The 5,254-nt window shown below is 41.0% G+C and overlaps 1 protein-coding gene across 2 annotated transcripts in view; it reads left to right on the top strand.

Annotated features, from left to right (window-relative positions):
- Positions 1 to 263: 263 nt before the first annotated feature.
- Positions 264 to 5,254, top strand: part of SLC25A29 (solute carrier family 25 (mitochondrial carnitine/acylcarnitine carrier), member 29) — an 8,692-nt gene continuing 3,701 nt past the window's right edge. The window contains exons 1-3 of one of the 2 annotated variants that reach the window (XM_009328106.1): positions 264 to 479; positions 1,182 to 1,225; positions 3,269 to 3,303. The gene's annotated coding sequence lies outside the window, so the exon portion shown is untranslated. The remainder of the gene's footprint in view (positions 480 to 1,181; positions 1,226 to 3,268; positions 3,304 to 5,254) is intronic. The other variant, XM_009328098.1, reaches the window with a different exon arrangement.

The following is a 5,254-nucleotide window of genomic DNA, read 5'->3' on the forward strand; positions in this document are numbered from 1 at the left end:
CTCCCGGGGTTAGCAGAGGGGCGGCGGCGGGCTCAGGGACCCCTCTGACCTGAAAATATTTCTAGCGGAGAGCTTTAACACGAAGAGGAGGAGACGTCTGCTCGCCGTGCATCTGCTCACGGCCTGCCTTCTCCTATTTTTAGCAGTTGTTAAATTGCGTTCAGGAGATTTATTCTCACATCTTTTCCGTTATTTGCATTTGCTGTTCTCCTTGCCAACCTGGCAAAGATTTTTTATTTTTATTTTTATTTTTTTTTAGCTTCTCTATGACTTCATCCTAGTGACCCCTGCTTGCCAGGGATCCCGCATGGTCAGTTGTGCCGCTGGTCTTTTCATGCTGAATGTCGCTATTTTTGTGACTTGAACTATCTTGCCGCTGTGCTGGCCTTGAACAACCTGGACTACTCCATCCTAGAGCGGGCTTTGTATTTCTGCCACATCTTCTCGGGGAGAGGGAGAGAGATTCTCTTTCTGCAAATGTGAGAAGGTGCACCGAAGCACTCGTAGTTCTCGCTGTCGGTGGTCATAAATGGATTGAACTTCCAGTCTTGGTCACAGAAGTAGCGAGCTAGAGGATCCCTTGCTTCAGCCAGTACTTGTGTTTTTCAGTGCAAAATGCACGTATTCAGATTAGTATAACTAACAGGCCTGCATGTAACTTCTAAAAAGTCCTTTGACGCTAGAATAAAGCAAAGGTTTTTCGTAATGCATCATCCGTCTGCAGGTGCTACCATCACATCTGGAAAGGCTGTGGGCAGAGAGCAGGACTTTTCTTCTGCCTTTAGAGAAGCTTCTAGGTTTTCTATGCCTCCAGAGAGTGGCACGTCCATGAAGTATTTTGCTTCAGAGGAAATCTGCAGTTTCTGCCCACTGGACTTGCCTTGGGCTGAGGCCAGGGATCACTGCTGAACATCCCGTATGACGCGGCACGCTCTGTAGTCACACATCTCGACCCTCGCCCGGGCCTTAGAAGCAGCGTGGGAGCATAAAGGCAGCTAGTACTGGCCTGAAGGAATGAACTGTAGATCTCTTACCTTCTGGCTTGATAGCGTGCCTTTTAGCTGGCCTGCCAGAAACGCTGCGCACTTACACCTCTGGCTGGTGGTTGTGCTTGGGCTACTGTAGCCCCAGACGCGGGAAGCAAACTATGAGTCATAACCATGGCATTTGTTTTGTTTCAGGTGCTGCCGGAGTGGTGGTAGGACACCCATTTGACACTGTTAAGGTGGGTTGATTATGAAATACCTTTGTCTCTAGGTGGAAAACTTGAAGTTTTTCTAAGGAGTGGGGAAGGAAAAAAAAATCCCCAGACACTGTAGGAGCATAAATCTGTGCTGGAAAGCTTGGAGCGAGCCTCCTCAACCACTGTTTATAGATTTGCGGTCTCCAGCTCTTCAGAAGTGAAAAAATTCTTTGTATGTATGATTCAACCCAGTAACATGACAAACATTAGCCTAAACTAGAAGTTCATCGGGCCAGTCATGACATTGTATTTGAAAATACGATCTTACATTTAACTTAATTTTGTTCTAAGCTTGCTTCTCTGCAGCTGTTGATCACTAAATGCTAAAACTGCCTCTCCCTGCTCAAACTGAAACCTACTTTGTTGCTAGGTTGAAAATTTGTGTTTTGTTTTCCCCTCAAGCTCTGCTACTTACTCCTCAAGCATTAATTTGTTACACCAGCCAAAGGGTGTAAGTGGATAAAAATCCACAGCATGAAGCTTGTCTGGGGCCTTTTTCCTCCCTTTAAGTATTATTATATATTTTTATAACTTTCCAAGTTAAAATTGATTTTCTGATAGTTGCTTAGCTGTATGTATTATGCATACTAAGGGTAGCTAAGACCAGTTCAAAGATAAGATTTGAAATCTCCTGGAGGGCCCTTCAGCCAGGACTCCCAGGGGTCCAAGCCCATTTTTCAGAATGGGATGACAACTTAAGTCACTTTTGGGCAGCCTTATCCAAAGTCTCGCGCTGGAATAATGGAAGAAGGGATGCCAGTATATTCCCTGCTCAATTAATACACCAGATCACTTGACTGCAGTAAACAGCATGCCATCCGCTAGAGCTATATTTGGAATACCTCTGCCTTGCTGAATTTAGATATGCAAAGGGCTGATAGTGTTACCGAGGTCATCGCTATATTCTGTGTTCTAGCACATGGTTAATTCAATACAGATTTTCCTAGCTAGTGGATATTAGTCCTTGCCAGTCAAGTGCAAGCTGCTCAAATAGTAAAAACTGTATGTATGTTTCTCAGAGTATGGTAAATTTGACTGTTAAGTAATTGGGTTGAATTCTAGTATATATTTTCAGGAATGGTATTATCCAGACTTGCACTTTTTTTTTATGGTGGTACAGGGCCAGCTGTCTTTTTCTCTCACCCCCATCCTGGCAAGTTTTACATGCTTAACTTAAGGTGATGGGTCATTTCACTGAAGCCAGCAAAACTGCTAAAATTCTACGCTCAGACTAAAGTTAAGCATGTGTGGGGCTGGTTTTGGTTTTAAAGTGGAACAGCTTCTAGTGCATGAAACTAAACATTTAAGTGTCTGCAAAACTGGGGCTCTCGTGCTAGTTCTAGCAGACGTATTAATGCAAAATAGATGTGTTGGCTTTAGAAAAAGCATCTTGCTTTACAATAGAGCACGTAGTTTGTTTCCGGATGACTTTAAATGTTTTATGAATTCCAGGGTGGCACACTATATTTTCATACCTATTAGAAGGTGTTATAAGCATTTATCTATTTTTTGTTAGAGAAAATACTAATGTTTGTGTTACTAGCTGGCACAGTCACCACTGTATGTGGAAAAACTAACACTATAACCAGTCTTTAAAAACAAAAAAAAAAGACATTGCATAACTTGTTGTGTATGTATGCGTGTAAGAATTAACCCTTTTTATAGTCCTGCAGTGTTTAAAGGGCTAGCTGGTAGTCACCTTAGACTGTAAGTTTTTAATATAACTGAACAATGGGAAACCTGCTTAAAGCCAGAATTTTACTTCTGTCTTGGCTTTTAAGCTCTTCTTTTGGCCGGCGATCACGTTTCACAAAGCGGGGGGGGGGATGGTGGGACACACAGGGAGAGATTAAGCCGGTGAAGTCACCCTGCGAAACCCACAACTGAGCTGATCTCAGAACTGGCAAACTCCTTATCCCTGGTTTGTTGATGTAATGTATAAAATTGCTTTTTTGCTTTTAACTGCCTTTACTTTCTGAGCTAGGGGCTGTCTTCATTAACAGCAAAAGTGTTACTTTGTTGTAGATGACAGATAAGCCTCATCACGGGAGAGTTACCTAGTAAGTATAGCCCAGGTGAACACTTCTGTTTCTCTCAGTCTTAATTTATTCCCAAATGTATTAGTTCAAATAAAGATCTAAAAAGACCTATGAAGTTCTTTTCCTTTTTAGTTTTAAACTGATGTGTCCGTCTTCTACAGCTATGGCGTGGAGGGAGCGGGGTTTAAATATCCCTGTTTTTTTAATGTAAAGTCTTATTCTGAACCTTCTTTCTGGTATGCATTTCTGGCTATATACACTGCCACACACAGTGGCTCTCAAACTGAATCTCAGGCACGCCGTTGTTGAGGTCTTAGCCACTACATATCCTTGGAGGACATTTTCATTGCTCAAGCACTTCTAAATCACTTATTTTGCACATTATTAAATATTTGGACTGTTTTGGGGGTGCGGTGGCTTTTTTTGCTTAGTCTTGAGTACCTTTATGCCAGTCTTTAATGATGTGAAATTACAGTGTGTTACTATTGGACCTAAAACCTTAGTAACAGTGGTTTCAAATAAGAATATCATCCAATGAATAGAGGGTTAAACTTTGCACGCGATTCATCCTTCTTGTAGTTGTACACACTAAATAAGAGCTTGTTGAATACGGCATTAATATCCATAAATAAATAAAGTTTCATATACATTCATTGCCTGGCCTGGCAGTTCGCTAGTGTGGGGGTTACCCCTACGTGGTTGTCACTGTGCTCAAATAAAAGAGCTCTCTTTCATTCCTAGACCTGGAGTGTCAGTGCTTAACTTTCTAAATATTTTTATTTAGAGGCTTAATTGGTCCGTATTTCACAAATTATTTAGACAAAAATAGCGGGAGCTGTATGCCACTAGGAAATTCAGTCTATATACGGAACATGACTAATTCTAAACTACTGAAGACAAGTGTATAGAAAAGTAAAAGTAAGAAGGTTCCTGAGCTGCAATTCTCCCAAAGCCCATACATGTCTAAGTCCCCTGACTTCACAGATGGGGTTTGAAACAATAGCAGTAAACTATAAATGGAGTAAAACCTTTGTTTTGTGCAATTCTGACAGCTTGTTAAGATTTATGACTTTGCTTGTGGGTCTGCTTCTTAGGCAGTTTTAACAATCTGCCTGCCCCCCAAATGTCACTTTGAGTAACAAAGGATTTATTTTCTTTCAGTCCTACCATAAGCCTACTTCTAACCCTAAGAAGTTTTAAAACCCTGTTCCGTCTTGGAAGACCTGAGGTGATCTCAGCCTCCCAGTACGGCTAGCAAACACTAACATGTATACTAAAAAGACACTGAAAACTAAAGTTTTGATTTACAGAACATAAAATGATATGTTGTAGGAATATAAAAAAACCCCTGAAACTGTAAATAATTTATTTTTTGCCTCAAAGCAAGCTAACTGAATATAGAATTCTGACAAACCGTGTCCCCAAATCCTTTTCTAGACCCACATCATCTTACCGGTCTTTCATTGTTGTGGTGGTGTTTATTATTACTTCAGGCAAACAATGATAAAAAGACTTTAAAGTCAGGAATCTTTCACGCAGACCTGATAATCTTTTGGTTTGTTTGGAGTAAGAGTCTTGAAGTTTTTTGCCCTGGAGCTGCAACAGCAGCATCAAGGGGTTGATAAGCATCTTTTCTGAGGAACACTGCAGCCCTCCATGCTGGAGATGGAAGACAGATTTCTAACTTCCCCAATCCAGTGAAACCAATTTATTGAGTTTATTGCGGTGTAGGGCTTTGAGACTTCTTTGTTTTAAGTGTGCTGAGAACAAATCAGTAGGAGAAAACAGAATTGGACTTTCCCATTAAAGGTTAAAAAACATCTAGAAAAAGGGCCTGTCTCCTAATGTCACCAGTTACAGTAGCATCTATCTGCCCAGCAGAACATACCATTTTAGTTTTGGAAAAGTTAATTGATTACTAACATTAAAGGTTTGAAAAAGCCACACCCTCACAAATTGTTTGTGTTCAGCA

Source organism: Pygoscelis adeliae, unplaced genomic scaffold (genome assembly GCF_000699105.1).
Source record: "Pygoscelis adeliae isolate BGI_AS28 unplaced genomic scaffold, ASM69910v1 Scaffold130, whole genome shotgun sequence".
NCBI lineage: Eukaryota > Metazoa > Chordata > Aves > Sphenisciformes > Spheniscidae > Pygoscelis > Pygoscelis adeliae.